Genomic DNA, 16,953 nt, shown 5'->3' on the forward strand with positions numbered 1-16,953 from the left:
ATTAATATCAGATAAATTAGATCTAAGAATGACTAAAGATAAAAGGGATTACCATATAAGTGGATTAATTCAATAGAAAGATAAACAAATTTCAAACATGCATATACCTAATGACATTGCCTCAAAATACATAAAACAAAAATTGACAAATATGTAAAGAGAAGATGACAAATCCACAGTGGTAGTGGGAGGTTTTATAATACATTTCCATCATAAATGATAGAGCAAACTCTTACCAAATATCAGTAAGTATGTAGATTGAAATGCACAACTTATAAACTTGATTGATGCGTGTATAAAAGAACCTTGTACCCAACAGTGAAGTGAACATCATTCTTATGAAGGACACAGGGAACATTTACAAAAATTGACCATGTACCAGGTCATAAGGCAAGACAACTCAAATAGAAGAATTAGTTTCATTCAGACTATTCTTTGGGCAGAACAGAAATCACTCCCACCCATTCAGTTGGTGACAGTGACCTTTCAGTTTCACCTTTTTAGTGCAGCCAGAGCCATCCTCTTTTCTCCAGCCTCACTGCTGTTGCCTTAGCGCAGACCCAGTACCTATCTCACCTGGGCTGCTGCAGCAGGTCTTGCCTTTCCAGCATTGCCTTCTTTCCATCCACTGTCAATCCTGCGGCTAGTGACCATTCTAACTCATCAGTCCCCTGCTGGAGATCTTTGACTGGGTCAGTGATTTCCCGCTGTCTTTCAAGATAAAACCCAGACTCCTGCCATGACCTGCGAGGCTCTCATCATTTGGCCCCTTTTTCTCTTATTGGCATCTTTTTATAGTCCCCCTACACCCTCATACCCAGGCCTTAGCCCAAACATTCTCCTTCTGCCAACAGTGTTCTCTCTCTCTTTCTCTCTCCTTTCCTCCACCCTTCCACCATGGTCTGGCTAAGTCACACTCACCCTTCAAAAATTTAGCTGGATAGTTGCTTCTTGAGCAAGCCTAATTTGGACACGTCACCCAACCCCAACCTCCCTACTCTTTCTTTTTACCACATATACCAGTTTAGATGCTTTGATTCCGCTGTGCTCTCATGACAGAATTTCCTTTACTTCACTGCAGCAATGCATTGGTGTAATTCCCATCCATATCCCCATCCCTAAACTCTTCAGTGATTTCCCATTGCTCTGGAACAGCAACAAAAGCCTTGCTGTGACCTGCAGGATTCTGGGAGGTTCAGCCCTTACTCCCCCTCGCCTCATTTCCTACCATGTCTCCCTCTAAACTGGTCTTCCATTTCCTGATTCCCTCCCACCCTAGGACCTTTGCCCATACTGTTCCCTCTGGAGTGTTCCTCTCCTTCTCTCCACCCTACACCCCTGGTTAACTCCTGGTTTTTCTTCAAATCTTAGTTCAACTCTCAGTTCCTCATGAAAGCCTTTTTCCTGTCTTCCCCAAACCGAGTCATGTTCCTCCAGTTCTCACAGGACCATTTAACATTTCTTCATAGCTCTTACTACCAGCATTGAATTACACATTCACTTTTGTGATTATTTAATTAATGTCTCTTTTCATGACTGGACTGTCAGCTCCATGAGAGTACAAACCAATCGGTCTTGCTCACAGTGGTATCCCAGTGCCTGGCAAAATGCCTGGCACCTAATGGGCATTTGATAAACATTTGTTGAATCAGCAAATGAATGTAATTTAACTACCTGACTGACTCCTTCATTAGCCTCTGAGGCCCTGCGACATAAACTATGCCTTTTCTTTCCATATTTAGCATTGAGCAAATACCTATGCATAATTGGTGTCCTGTGAATTCTTGTTGATTGAAGGGCCAGTCCTTTCTCAGAAGCCTCTCCTGGAACATCTTATCAGACGACCTAATTAGCAGGTGATGTCCTACAGGTGTTGACAAAGAAGCTAAGCCAAGAGCCTAAATGTATTTTCATTGGGTTTTAATTAGGCCAGAATACCCTGCCTTTGGTTAAAGGCAGGCTCAAACCCTGTTCCCACCTTGTAATAATACTTCCTTGTTTCTTTAAAGGAAATACTGTGGAAATTAAGGATCTCAGAAAGGAAGTGATCAGCTCCTTTAGTCTCAAGTCTGACCTTATCTAACCAAGAAAAATATTTGTAGGGCCTGGAAGAAAATCCAGGTTTTGTTATTTCTGCCAAGGCGTGTTAGGCTGGCAGGGACCCGCCTTACACTCCCTGGTGAAGGAAAGTTTGCCTGAAGAAAGGGAGACAGTGTTCTTTGCTTTCTACTTCTCCTACTCCACCCTCCATGATCTGTACTGGGTCTGAGGTAGGAGTGTGGCCATGGCTGACTAGCCTGGGCTAGCATCTCAGCATGCTGCCCACAAACCAGTTCTGTTCCATGAGCTGAAATCTCATCTTCCGTGACTGACAGTAAACTGTGGACTTGACTAGAGATGGACTTGACAGTGGTGTGCAGGAGACAGCTCCTACAAGTTCATGAAAACCAATTATTAAATATTCAGGAATTTTACTATTATTAAACCATTAGTAGCTTAAAATCAACCCTGGTGAGTGTATTTATATTATAGAAATTGGAAAATGCCAGGGCTTTAAAAATTCTTATTTTTTCCCCCTCTGATAGCTGGTTTACCCAGCATACTACTAAACTTGGGTTTGAATCCTGGTTGACACTCACTAGCAAATGACTCATTCTCAGTGCCCGGTTTCCTCATCTGCAACATGGGGCTACATACCAGTAGCTACTGCAGAGTCACTGTAATCTCAGCACTTGAGAACATGTAAGCATTTGATAGATGTTAGCTTATTACCAGCTGTGTATGCTTTTTGTCAGTTTTGTGAATCATCTGCTATTGATTTAGGATTGAGCAAACTTCATTTTTCATATTTAGAAATACTTTATGTCATTTAATTTTTTTTTTTTTTTTTGAGATAGGGTCTTGAGGTCCAGGCTGGACTGCAGACTGTGGTGGTACACTCATGCTCACTGTAGGCTCAAATTTCTGGGCTCAAGCTATCCTCCCACCTCAGTCTCCCAAGTAGCTGGGACTATAGGCATAGGTCACCATGCCTGGCTAGCCTTTTTTTTTTGAGATGGAGTTTCACTTTTGTTGCCCAGGCTGGAGTGCAGTGGCACAGTCTCAGCTCACTGCAACCTCCACCTCCTGGGTTCAAGCGATTCTCCTGCCTCAGCCTCCTGAGTAGCTGGGACTACAGGCACCCACCACCACGCTGGGCTAATTTTTTTAAATTTTATTAGAGACAGGGTTTCACCCTGTTGGCCAGTCTGGTCTTGAACTCAGGTGATCTGCCTGCCTCAGCCCTGCAAAATGCTGGAATTACAGGTGTGAGCCACTCTGCCTGACTGCCTGGCTAACTTAAAAACATTTTTTTGTAGAGATGGGGGTCTCACTATGTTACCCAGGCTGGTCTTGAACTTCTGGACTCAAACAGTCCTCCTGCCTTGGCTTCACAAAGTGCTGGGATTACAGGTATGAGCCATCATGCCTGGCCCATTTAGAAATATTTTAGTAACATTAAAAAAATACCATGTTCTAAGTGATAGGTTAGAACATTCCATTGTCACTTATGTGCAATGATGCACTCCTCTCATTTGCTTAGGTGCTCAACATGATTTGCTAGTGATGAGTTTTCAGTATATTTCATCTGTTCAAGATGATAGAGAACCTACGGGCTTAATAATCTTTCTCTTCTGTTCTTTAATTTAGAATACTTTTAATTCTAAAGACTCCCCACGTCACTGAGAATAAACTCTCCCGGTTTCCAGAATCAAATATGATGTGAGGGAGATCAAGATGTCACATACTCTAGATGTCAACAACTTCTACCCAGTGCCTGCCGTGGGCAGAATGCTGCAGATGTCCTGGAAATTTAAAAACAAAAAGAAAGACCTGAGATCTTTTTCTTGAGACCAAGTTTCACTCTTGTTGCCCAAGCTGGAGTGCAATGGTGTGGTAGTGGATCACCGTAACCTGCACCTCCCGGGTTCAAGCAATCCTCCTGCCTCAGCCTCCTGAGTGGCTGGGATTACAGGCATGGCCACGACACCCAGCTAATTTTGTATTTTTAGTAGAAACAGGGTTTCTCCATGTTGGTCAGGCTGGTCTCAAACTTCTGATGTCAGGTGATCTGCCCACCTTGGCATCCCAAAGTGCTGGGATTACAGGTGTGAGCCACTGCACCCAGCCAGACCTGAGATCCTTAATCCACAATTCTGAAATTCAAAAAGCTCTGAAAGCTACAAGTTCTTTCTATCTATTAATCTATTAGATTGTGGCAAAACCTGGCCCAAACTGTTCTGAGACTTAAAGTCTATTTATTCTGCTTTGTGTTAATAATACTTACATAATTTGGTGCAGTTGCTAATGTGTTTGATTCTAGGGTGCTGTTCCAGACTCCACTGGAGTTGTTCCATAATATACAATGTATGAACCATACTACCTTTCTTAAATTACCCAAATTCTGGATTCTGAAACATATCTAGCCCAAAGCTTTTCAAATAAGGCATTATGGGTTGGTAGGAGAAATCAGTTACTGCCTTTAAGGCATTTACAATCTAGCCATACCAGACTCATCAAGCCATGTTTCAGATGAGAGGGACATAGATGCTTGGACCTGGTGTAACTAGCAGGAAGTGGGGGCTGTTATCTGCTCCAGCTGTGTCACCAAACAGCTCAATCCCAGCCCCAGCTCGCATACTTCTTCTTAATGAAGAGAAGTACAAGCATACACACACACACATGCACACACACAGATATACACATGGACACACACACATACACAAATGCACATGCACACACTTGCACACACATGCACACATGCACGTGCACATGCACACACACATGCACACACACACACACCTGCACACACACATCCCCACGGATATCCTCCCATATCCTTTCTTTCTTTCCTTGATTCCGATCTTTTTTCTCTGCAGTCTGGCTTATTCACTCACAAAACATTCCCCCTCGTAGAGCATCATTCAGTTGGAGGTTAGGAATTCTTTTAAGTGCTTAAACAGCATCCACTCCAAAAGAAAAAACAGAGTGCTCCCTGGTGCAATGGCATGCTCTGCTGGACCCCCTCCTGTCTGAACTTTAATGGTACACCATGGTCCAAACTGTCCTGCCGGCCCTGGGCCATCCTGAAGACCTGCACACATCTTAAATGGAAATATCCTTCCTGCAGACGGACACATTAAAGTCCCAGGGCTTTGTGCCAAATGCAAAGTGATTCTGCAGGGGCTCTGGCAGCCCTCCGCCACCTCCTTTAGCCCTCTCTTTCTGATGTGTCTCCAAAAATCTTTTGAATCTGTTGTGCAAGTTACAATTTCCAGAACCAGCCCAGCAACGACATTCCTTTCTCGAAATCAGCAAACCTTCCAGCTTATAGGAAGATGGTCTGTTTGCTGCATTTTTTTTTCCTTCCCTTTGACCTAGACAATTCAGCTTCTCCAGATGCAGTCTTTTGAAGTACATGTTTGTTTTCTCTTTAGAAATGCTGAGGACCTGCCCTACTGTTTTTTACTCAATAGCCGACCCTGGATATACCCACAAATAGTAAAATGTGTCTACAAATAATAACACAGTGACTCTTTTTGAACGTTTACCCTATGCCAGATATGGTTCTAAGCACATTACGTTAATTTGTTCTCAAAAAAATTCTGTTAGGAAAGTATTACATTTTTTGTTTTGGCTAGGAGGGAAATGAATAGAATAATATTCTCTATGTAATCACCTCCCTAGCCTGTTTCAATGCCCCAATGTTCCAAAGTTTAGGGAACAGAAAAGGGCAGCTGACCTCGACCGAACTCAAGGCATTGCTTGAGTTCCCCCATTTGGCAGCTAAGGGCAGTGAGGCTCGGAAAGTTTAAGTCATTTTTCTAAAGTCATATCAGTAAATATTAAGAATAATGGGAAAACCACAATTACTTTTGCACCAAGCTAAAACATGTTGGAACTGAGATCTGAAGGTAGAGTTTGCTGACTCCAGAGTCTACTCTTTTCATTGCCAAATAAATGTGGATAAGAGAATAAAATGCCCCTTGAACTGAGTGACCCTTGAGCTTCTCTGTTCTTTTCTCTATCAGCCCCTGTAATGTGTACAGCCCATTCATTCATGTTCTAGAGGAGATACCTGTTTTGATTTAATGCAACGTTGCAAGTTCCTCCCCGATGGCCTGTCCTCTTCACTGGGGTACTTTCCTGATTGTCACTCCTGTGCCTCCTCTAGGTGACCCTGCAGCCTGTGAGACCATCTTGGTCCTTGTCAGGGCAGTCATTTGTCATTGCACATGAAGGGCAGGGGAGAGGCCAGAGACTACTTCAGCCTGGGTTGGAAATGTCATGAAAATGGAAATTCTCACAACCTGGGAGTCACAGACCTGGATTTTTGCTGTGTCATTAAGTTCTTGCAAACCAGGCAAGTCATGTAACCTTTCTGGTCCCCAGTTATCTTCTCTGTAAAATGAAGCTGTTAAGAGTGCTGATCTCATTACAGTGACATGAGAAAGGAACAGGACAAGGCCTAGGAGGGACCTTGCCTATGGTGAGTGCTAGGAAAGCCAGCTATCGTTATTCTTGTTAATATGAACCTGTGTTTAGTGGGTTGATATCTGAACATTGATAGCAGTTGGGGTTTCACTGAGAATTTGGTATGAATAAACAAGCTTCTCTGGATAGGTATGGTGTCTACACCATACCTGTATCAGGTACTTCATAATCGTTTTGTATTTGCTGTTCCTCCATCATATGGGCTAGATGAACACCTCCCCTTCTTCTCCAGCCAAGAGAATTGTGATGCAGAGAGGCTGGACCGTTTACCAAAGCAAATCTGGGGCTTAGTCGAAAATAAAACCCTCAGTCCCAAAACATCAGTTTATAACGTCACCCCCATTTCCAAGGGTCTCAGGCTCCCTCAAAACATTAAAAAATAAAAAGGACGAAACTCACATTTCTGCCAGACAGACGATATCCAGGCGTCTCTGGAAGAACAGTTAGCAATCCCAGCATGCGGCTTTGTGTATTAAGGTGCTTGGATATGAAGAAGGAACGTAAACCCCGTGGAACTCGTTTCATATGTCAGAGTCTATTCTGGATCTTGAAAGGGGGCCATGGAGGCCCCAGTGTGCCCCAAGCACCACACAGGAAGGAGGCAGGGGAGCAGGACCCAGGATTTGCAAACAGATCCAGTTGGTGTCGTAGTCAAAGGGCAGGAAGTAGACAGTCACTTGCCCCAGTGCCAGCCTTCCAGGGCTGAGTTTTTGCAGAGCCTACACTAGGACAAAGTAAAACTTGTTTCTTTTTGCATTCTTTCTTTTTAAGGATGTGCTCTATTTTTAGAGGTTCCATATACTTGCCAACTCCCTTTGATCCCACACAAACAGTCCAAAAGGAACCATTCTCCCATGTGCACTGTTTGCCCTGTTTCAGCACCACTGATGGCTCTCATGGTTCTGTGACCACATCACTGGTATTCTACACCTGGCTCCACTCACAGCCCAGCTGTTGGCAGGAAAAGGAACCCTCCTTTATGGGAAGGAGATGGAGCAAGAGAACATCACCAAAGGCCCCAGGACATGACTGGTATCTAATAAGGGAGGAAAGGGCTTGGAGATTAGTTGAAATCTTGAATCTAAGAAGCTATACTAAGAGATAAGTCTGCCTTGGTATCTAGCACCTTCAGGAAGGTGCACTTTGCAGTCAAGATGCCATTTTTCAGAAAAATCATGAGGTTAGAGGTAGTTGCCGATAACAATGACAGTAGTTTGACTCATCCATCAAACGTGGCCTCTCATGGGAGTTTTCTTTAACTTTGGCAAGTAGCTCAAAGCATGTTTGGCTTTTATCCCTTCAACTCCTCAAGGTTTCTCTCCTCGTTTCTTTTTTTCTAACCGACCTTTCAAAGCCATTTATATCCTTCATATCCACTGCCCCCTGTCATGTTCAGAGATTAAAGACTCACTTTGTTGGGTGGGGTTGTGTGAAAAATGGAGAATTTTAAAGTTATTGGCCTTTGAAAGCAGATTAGGCAACAAGACGTAAGGAGGCACGTCAGAGTGACTTCTCCTTGCTTCTCGGAGCTGCCATCTTTCCGCACATAATTCCTCTTCACGTTCAAGATCCTGCATTCCTTGGCTCCTCCTCGGTGTTGTCAGGTTCAATGGGCTCTTATGAAATTTGATAAATCTAGACATTTAGATAGGCCCCTGGGGTGGGGCAGAGAGAAGGCAGAACATTTCCTAGTGTTTCATGATTTTGTACTCTTGAACCCTCAGTGGTGAGAATAACTTTTATATAGATCTGTTCAAAACTTCTGTTATTAGATTATAAAATCTTATACTATGTAGGAAGTTTGATAGATTTCATTTGCAAAAATTATTTTTCTGTATGTAACAGGGTCTTGCTCTGTTGCCCAGGCTTGAGTGCAGTGGCACGAACACAGCTCACTGTAGCCTCAAACTCCTGGGCTCAAGCAATCCTCTTGCTCAGCCTCCTGGGTAGCTGGGACTACAGGCACATACCACCACGACCAGCCAATTAAAAAAAACAATTTTTTTTTCAGTAGAGACAAGGTCTTGCTATGTTGCCCAGGCTGATTTTGAACTCCTGGCCTTAAGCGATCCTGCCACCTTGGCCTCCTAAAGTTCTGGGATTATAGGCATGCACCACTGTGCTGTCCTGCAAAACTTTTCATTCACACATAGCACTTCTAGGCAGAGTATTTGCCTCCAAGTCCAATTACATTAGGCCCAGTCTATTTAAAATAGGAAGACCTCCTGACTTCCTTGTTCTCTGTCTCAGACCGAAATGTGTTTCTTTCACGGCATTTATGATAGTTTAGAATTATATTTACTTTTTTGTTTGTTATTATCTGTCTCACTCCACACAAGTGTACATACCCACTAATGTAAGCCTCATGGGGGCCCATTTCAAGTTTGTTTTGCTTACATTATCCCTGTTATTCATCCTGTCTTTATTAATATTTTTCATTAAATTGGATTTTTGAAAAATACTGCATTAGGCCGGGAGTGATGGCTCACGCCTGTAATCCCAGCACTTTTGGAGGCCGAGGCGGGCGGATCATGAGGTCAAGAGATTAAAACCATCCTGGCCCAACACGGCAAAACCCCCTCTCTACTAAAAAATACAAAAATTAGCTGGGTGTGGTGGCGCGCACCTGTAGTCCCAGCTACTCAGGTGACTGAGGCAGGAGAATTGCTTGAACCCGGGAGGCGGAGGTTGCAGTGAGTTGAGATCGCACCACTGCACTCTAGCCTGGTGCCTGGTGACAGGGCAAGACTCTGTCTCAAAAAAAAAAAAGAAAAATACTGCATTAAAATATGATTTATCTTGAGTGCTGAGTACATTTTTACCCAAAGCAAGTGCCTCTCACCCTTCATCCTAGTCCCTGCTGTGTTATCTGGCTGATGTTTCTGAGGTCTGCTAATCAAGCCTTGGACTGCAGTGAAGGGTCATCACATTTACATACTTATTACCAACCCCACTGCCCACAGTAGGTCCCATCCGTCAGCAGCTCCTGTCTTACCTTCTGAAATAGCCCCCTCTTTTGTTCTTGGCCCCTTCCCATCACTTTTTTTCTGTCGCCAGACTGGAGTGCAGTGGTGCAATGTTGGCTCACTGCAACCTCTGCCTCCCAGTTTCCAAGCAATTTTCCTGCCTCAGCCTCCCGAGTAGCTGGGACTACAAGTGTGTGCCACCATGTCCAGCTCCTTTTTGTATTTTAGTAGAGACAGGGTTTCACCATGTTGCCCAGGATGGTCTCAAGCTCTTGACCTTGTGATCTGCCCGCCTGAGCCTCCCAAAGTGCCGGGATTACAGATGAGAGTCACAACGCACAGCCCCAACACTTTTATATACAGAGTCAGAGAGACCTTATAAAGCCTATATCAGATTGGCTACTCCCTAGCTTAAAACCTTTCATGATTTTCCATTTCCATAAAGTAAAATTCAAAACCTTACCATGGCCTATGAGACCCTGTATGGTCTGGCCTCACCTACTGCTCCCCTCTCCCTTGCCCTTCTATTCCAGCCATTGCACATGCCCTGGGGTCCTTGAGCCCACTATGGTCTCCTCCACATGGCTGCCTTCCTACAAATTGGTCCCTCTGCAGCAATGCTCTTCCCTAACAATTTTCCATGGGCTGCTTCCCATCAGAGGGCAGCTAAAGTGCCACCTCCTCAGAGATCTTCCCTGGCTCCCCATCTAAGGTACTTCCTTCTCTACCCTCATGATTCTCTTTTGCAGACTCCTGTTCTTTTCCTTCCAACATTCACCATCATCTGTAATTAATTATATATTTATCCATGCGTTTCCTTATTTGACATCTTTTTCCCACGCTGGACTGTAAGCTGCTGGTGGGCAGAAGCCGTGTTTATTCAACACTTTCTGCCCAGCCATCAAGTGATGGCTGGCGTAGAGAAGTTGCTCGAATGTTTATTGAGTAAACGAGGGAGGGAGGGAACAAGTGTACAGATATGTTTTCAGCTTGTAGAATCTTGACCTAAGGATTCTGCTACACACTAAGGGACTCATGTCCCATTCTGCTCTTTGTTGTAATGAACTTTGCTCTTCCAAAGCAAGTGTTTTTCCCCTAGATTATTTTTGTAGAAAAAAGTGAAGCAAATATAGAGATAATTATTGATTCTCGCTCATCAAGTCCCTGTTCCCTATCACCAACATCCTCCTGAGAGCCTGCTGCAGAATTCCTGGGAACCACAGGAAATACGTCCACTAACCACTTGAAAAACACTTATAAAAATAGACCGGACTTGACCTTCTTCCTGTGGAAGGGCCTCTTTCCTCAGGGCAAACATTGCAAAGAAATTTTATCTGCTCTTAGGAACCTTTCTCTTCAATCACTCTCCCAGCAGGATTTATCTGGACATTCTCAGGATCTGAAATTATTTCCCCACTGGCTGTGTCATCACCTGAGCAAATTGCTCATTTCTTATTTCCATGCTGTTGTTTTTATATTAAAATGATAAGATAGAAATCAAGACCTGGGGGAACTATTGGGATATTTCAGTGCACAGATATTCCAGTAGGGGTAGCTTTATCTTCACTAAGGGTTAACACCCGTTGCCTCAGATTTCAATCCAAGTGCGCTGCCTTCCTTACTTTGCTCATTCCTTACCTTTAAATTTTATTTAAATTACTGACAGGCATTTCTTAGCTTTTTTTTTTTTTTTTTTTTTTTTTGAGATAGAGTCTGGCTCTGTCGCCCTGTCGCCCAGGCTGGAGTGCAGTGGTGCAATCTCAGCTCAGTGCAACCTTCACCACCTGGGTTCAAGCAGTTCTTCTGCCCCAGCCTCCCTATTAGCTGGGACTAAAGGCATATACCGCCATGCCTGGCTATTTTTTTTGTATTTTTTTGTATTTTTTTGGTAGAGATGGGTTTTTGCCATGTTGGCCGGTCTTGAACTCCCAACCTCAGGTGATCCTCCCACCTTGCCTTCCAAAGTACTGGGATTACAAGTGTGAGCCACCGTAACTGGTCTAATTTTCTTATTTAAAGCAAGCTTTATCTTTCTAGTGTAATGGCAAACAATTCCTATAAATAGAAGGCAGTCATAAAGAGAAATACAGTGAACCATAGCAATGACACTGACTTCTGCTTAGACGCTGCCTCCTGTCTGCTGAGTTCTTTTGATTATAAAGAGAGAAGAGCAGTTCTTCTACAGAAGTTGAAAACAATTGTCCCAAGCCAAGGTTTTCTCCTTGAATAAACAAAATGACTTAAGGAGACTTAAACATGGGGGTTTCCTTTCCCTCTGCGGTGTTATTGAAAGATATGTCTCAGTACCACTCAGAGTTTCTCTTATATCAACAAGAGCACATGTCCCATACTTTTGGGAAACAAAGAGTTAATATTTAAGGTCTGTTACTTTACTGTTGTGTCAATTCAACAAAGCAGGGGATGTCAGTCCACCTACAAACCTTTAACTATAAGGGAGTGATGTAAAAATTAGAGAATACAGATAAACAACAAGAAAAAGTTTTAAAAGATTGTCCATGATCCTATCTACCAGAGATACCTTCTGCTAACTTTTTCTGTTCATAGAGATGTAAGCATCTTACAAAGAAGAATCAAATCTAGACAGAGAACTGTTTTACAACCTATTCTTTATGATCTGACTTTACTCAATACATTAGGAATTTCCCCCTCATTAATAAACGTAAATCTACACCTTCATTTGTAATGGCTACATAGGAGTCCATGATAAGATACAAGGAGCTAGCCTCTCTGAGTCTGGTTCCTCATCTGAATAGTACTTACTCATAGAGTCGCAAAGATCAAATTCGATAGTAACATGTAGAGGGAATAATGTGGTACCCAGCATGTGACAAGCTCACCACGAATAGTATTATTAATGTCTCTCATTACTTACTAGCTAATGTAGGGTTCGTGTATTGAACTAATTAAGGGTTACTGTGTGTCAACTAACCCTTTACTGATGGACATTTACATTGTTTGCTTTTTATCACTACTATAAGCAACACTGCAGTAGTCATCTTTGCCACCATCCCATTACTTCCTTGGAAAGAAATTTATGGAAATGGAATTACTGGGGGAAAGCACATGCACTTTATTAAGGTTTTTACTCAGACATTTCCGAAATTGTGTACCGGTTACAGGCTTGAGTTCCATTTATACTCATTGACGTATCTCTCCTTACTTTCTGATTTATATGTCTGTTCTTAAAGGTAGAAGAGAAATTAATGTGAAAGTTTTAGGTCTGCTGACTTTGGTGCCAGAGTCCCCTCATAAAAGTGGAGGCTTGGTGGTCCCTTTGCCTAAACTTGCTCTGAAGATGCACAGCAGCATTCATGGAATTGCCCTGCACACATTTCTGTGCATGTGCCCCTGCCTGAGGGATGCCCTTCCAGCCCCATGGGCCTGTGACTATTGCTGGAGTCCAGCGTGCCCCAGGTTCATGCGGAGCAGAACGCCCTCCGCAGCATTGGCCAAAAGCAGCCTTGGACTTGCCTTTTGCCTTTGACACTTCAGGGGCCACTTTACTGCTTTGCTACACCACCATCAGAAGTCTCTCAGCTCCGACCTCTGTTCAAAGCTCATTCCCAGACTTCTGACCTCTCCCCACTCCTAGTGTCTGTTCAAAGCTCAGCTCCTCTGTGAATCTCTAGGAACTGATGACTGCTGAATCAAGACTTCCCTCTAGTGAAATCACCTCTAAGTGTTTTATGTGTGTCCCTTTTATTCACTGTAACCACATCTCCCACTTATTAAATGCAGGGCTCTTGCGCCTGGCACAGAGCATAGTGTATTGAAGGCAGTCAGTAATACTTGCTGAAATAAGAATCCAGTGAGTCTCCCAGATTGAAGTGAGGCTTGGCATGGCACAGCCAAGTTAAAAATGGCAGACAGTTGTTAATTCTTGCTAACTTAAAACTCCAAATGGTATCCTTGAATTTAAAATAAGAGACAGCCTAGATTCTGAGTAAGAACCATGGCTCGAATTCAGACCCCTTGCCACTGAGCAGATGTGTGACTATAGGCCAGTTGCTAGCCTCTCTGAGTCTGGTTCCTCATCTGAATAGTACTTACTCATAGAGTTGCAAAGATCAAATTCGATAATAACATGTAGAGCGAATAGTGCAGTACCCAGCATGTGACAAGCTCACCACAAATAGTATTATTAATGCCTTTCTTCCTTTGGGAGTTCACAGAATAATGAAGCCTCCCACCCCAGCTTGGACTGCAGAGCTTCTGGCTGCTATACTTTCGTCGGTAATGGGACTGCTTGATGTTCTGTAAAAATGTGCTGACTCCACCCTTCTGTGGAGGAGGGGAAATAGTTGTTTCAGTTATTGCTGGGTTTTTGTTTTTGTTTTTCATGACTGCTTGTAACAAAGAGTAACAAATAGAGTAATTAACCAGAACAGGATAAGACTCACCAGATGTCGTCCCCAGGTTGATTGCTCCTTGTTGCATAAAGCTATATAATTTGCAGTTCTTCTTTTGATTTCCTTGTACCTTTTCCACTTAATTTAAGTATCAGAGAGGCAGGGGCTGAATGTCTTAAGAGAGACTAGACTCCAGAGTCAGGGAGACCTGGCTTCCCATGCAGCTCTGCACTAACTTGCTGGGTAACTTTGGGCAAGTCACTTCACTGCCCTGTGCCTCCGATTTATTCCGTTTTCTTGGCCACAGAATGGGGATGATAATAATAACTCATAGGGTGTTGGGAGGATTAAATGAGATAATGCATATAAAACAACTGGCACGTACTAAGGTCTCAGTAAATATGAGTTACCGTCATCATCATCCTGCTCAAATCCATCACCATTGTCACCTTTCTACTGTGCCTGGCACAGGTCCTTCCCTATGAGGGCAGCTCAGTTAGTGTCGGCTTAAGTTAATAAAATGAATAGAATAGGCCCCCCGCCCCCTCTACAAAAGAAATCAACAATCTTCATTTTTCTGCATATCCGAAGTCAACCTTATGTCTCTTAACTTTGAAAGAAGTTTGCAGTGCCTGACGCTGGAGTTCCCAGTTACAGACCTGAGCTGCTGCTGCTTTTTTTTTTTTTTTGAGATGGAATCTAGCTCTGTCACCCAGGCTGCTGGAGTGCAATGGCATGATCTCGGCTCACTGCAGCCTCCACCTCCTGGGTTCAAGTGAGTCTCCTGCCTTAGCCTCCTTAGTCACTGGGGTTACAGGTGCCTGCCACCACACCCAGCTAATTTTTGTATTTTTAGTAGAGACAGTGTTTCACTGCATTGGCTGGGATTGTCTTGAACTCCTGAACTCGTGATCCACCTGCCTCGGCCTCCCAAAGTGCTGGGATTACAGGCCTGAGCCATCGTGCCTGGCCGGAACTGAGCTTCTTACCGGAGCTTCATCTTGTGTTACAAGGCACAGGACATAACATGGTACTCCCACCCTGAGCTTTGTTCTGCAAAGTAGGGCCCACCTACATGGGAATCACGGAGGTTCCCCCAACAAAGGGTTCTGATTTGCTGGGCCTGTGGGGCTGGCACCCACATATTCAACAAGACTGTGAGACTCCCTAGTATGGGTGATATTTTCTCTATATCAAGATAGAGGAAAGCAATGCAGCCTAGAAAGGAAGAGTGAGCTTGATTATTTTTCTCTTTTTAGCAAAGCCACTGAAATATCTCCAAATCTACTCTTTTGTTTTCTTTAAAAGCAGTGGCCCCGGGGACACTGCCCATTTTGATATGTTTATTTTTTTCTCTTTCTTTCCATTACTCATATTTCCTTTACTGAATTATTGTTTGTTGTTGCTGGGGGGAAGAAAATAAAACAGAGGGTAAGGCAACATAAGTGAAGACTCCCCCTCCTTCTTGCTCTGTTTTGCTTTGTGAGGCGGGGGCAGGATTTTCTGCCTCTGCAATGCAAGGAGAGGATGGGTCACTAGCAGGCACACCAATGCATCACCTTATCTGATTTGCTCCAAGGTTCTGCTTTGCTGATCATGATGGTGCCTGGTGGAAAGGCCTGGCTTTCTCTGAACTGAGCCAGAAACCAGATCTCAAGAACTGGGACCTAATCACAACAGACAAGCCCATAATATGATGACATCAGGCTGTTAGGGTGAGCAAGGCAGATGGGATAACAGAATTACCATGAGGTCCTGTTATGCTTCAGTTTGTCTCTGCCTCTTATTTTATTTGGTAAAGTTGTTCCCAACTGTTTAACAATCTGAGAACTCATTCATTCACTTGACACACATTCAGTGAAGACCTACCATGTGCTAGAAATAAGGAATGTCGTGGATAACAAGACAGACTCAGTGAGACTCTCTTGAAGTTTGAATTCTAGTGGGGAAGACCTTTCTCCATGCAAGGGATTTTGAATGAACTGAGTATTATAGTGGAAAAGGCCAGGTCACCATGGGAGCCAGGTAATAAATAAGCTACCTATAGGGCTTGGGAGTTGGGAAGACTTCTTAGAGGAAGGGGTATTTCTATTACTAGTGAGTACGGAGAGGGAGGTTACAGGTAAAAGCATGTGCAAAGGTTCTGAGTCCAGAGAGAACAAGTTTTACTTGGGGGAACTGAAAAGAGTCCATTATGGATGAGGAGAGAGGGCTGTGGCTGGGGAAGGTGGCAGGGCCAGGCCACACAGGGTCCTGCAGGCATCTGTCCGAAGGACTGTGGAAAACCATGGAATACTCAGGCTGGGATGTGATATTATCAGATTTGCATTTTTAAAATGTCACTCTGGCTGCTGAGTGTCAAACTGGAGGAAAGACAGGGAGGAAAGGCAAGGAAACCAGTTGTAATCACCCAAGTAAGAGGTCATAGGATCAAGTGGTATATATGGGTATGGGTCAAATGCAGTATCCATTGTGTGCAGCTTTCTAGCCAGGACACCTTGAATATGTCGACCGTGGCCTTCTCTAGGAGAGACAGCAGCATTTAGCCAGTGCACAGTACAAGGAGATGAACTGAATTTGAATTTTAAAATCCCAACACCAAAGATAGCAGGAATATAATATGCAAACGAGATGTGCTGCTTTGAGAATGTGAAGGTCACTGACCTTCAGAGGCAGATTTGTAAGTGAAGCACCATGGCGTCTTAGTAGATGGCCAATAGTGCTGGGAGCCATAGCTCCCTTGCTGCCTGCCATGCAGCCTGGGTATCCAGGACTGTGGTCCCTGCTCTTCTGCACACCAGGACACATTGTCTCTCCCTTGGTGTGCATAAGTCCTCAAGAACCCACTTTACAAGTCATGCTATTGTAGTTTATACAGTCTACAAAACAGTGCCATTTGTGGGAGGTTTAAGGGCAGGACAGAGCCTGGAGGGGAAGGGTGGACCAGCTGACTCTCAAAATGCCTTCTAATCTTACGACTCTGTGAGGTTTGGTGATGCTAGAGGAGAAAGTTGAGACCATCCGTGGGGGCTTCATTCATCTACTCAGAAAATGGTCATTAAGAATCTGTGTTCTGGCTCCAT

The 16,953-nt window shown here is 43.8% G+C and overlaps 2 protein-coding genes and 1 non-coding gene across 17 annotated transcripts in view; 1 reads left to right on the plus strand and 2 right to left on the minus strand.

The window, feature by feature from the left end:
• The window catches only part of ARHGAP26 (Rho GTPase activating protein 26), a 914,282-nt gene that overhangs the window by 298,221 nt on the left and 599,108 nt on the right, over window positions 1–16,953 (plus strand). The gene's annotated exons all lie outside the window — the stretch shown is intronic.
• The window catches only part of FGF1 (fibroblast growth factor 1), a 107,139-nt gene that overhangs the window by 30,836 nt on the left and 59,350 nt on the right, over window positions 1–16,953 (minus strand). For 2 of the 8 annotated variants that reach the window (XM_078362121.1, XM_008986777.5), the window contains exon 1: window positions 6,934–7,238. The exons of the other annotated variants lie outside the window; for them this stretch is intronic. The gene's annotated coding sequence lies outside the window, so the exon portion shown is untranslated. Of the gene's footprint in view, window positions 1–6,933; window positions 7,239–16,953 lie in introns of those variants that run through there. 8 annotated transcript variants of the gene reach the window in all.
• Window positions 5,669–5,804, minus strand: LOC118151937 (small nucleolar RNA SNORA36 family). The gene has a single exon (XR_004740329.1). It is a non-coding gene; the product is annotated as a small nucleolar RNA SNORA36 family (small nucleolar RNA).

The sequence above is a fragment of the Callithrix jacchus genome, chromosome 2 (assembly GCF_049354715.1).
Source record: "Callithrix jacchus isolate 240 chromosome 2, calJac240_pri, whole genome shotgun sequence".
NCBI lineage: Eukaryota > Metazoa > Chordata > Mammalia > Primates > Cebidae > Callithrix > Callithrix jacchus.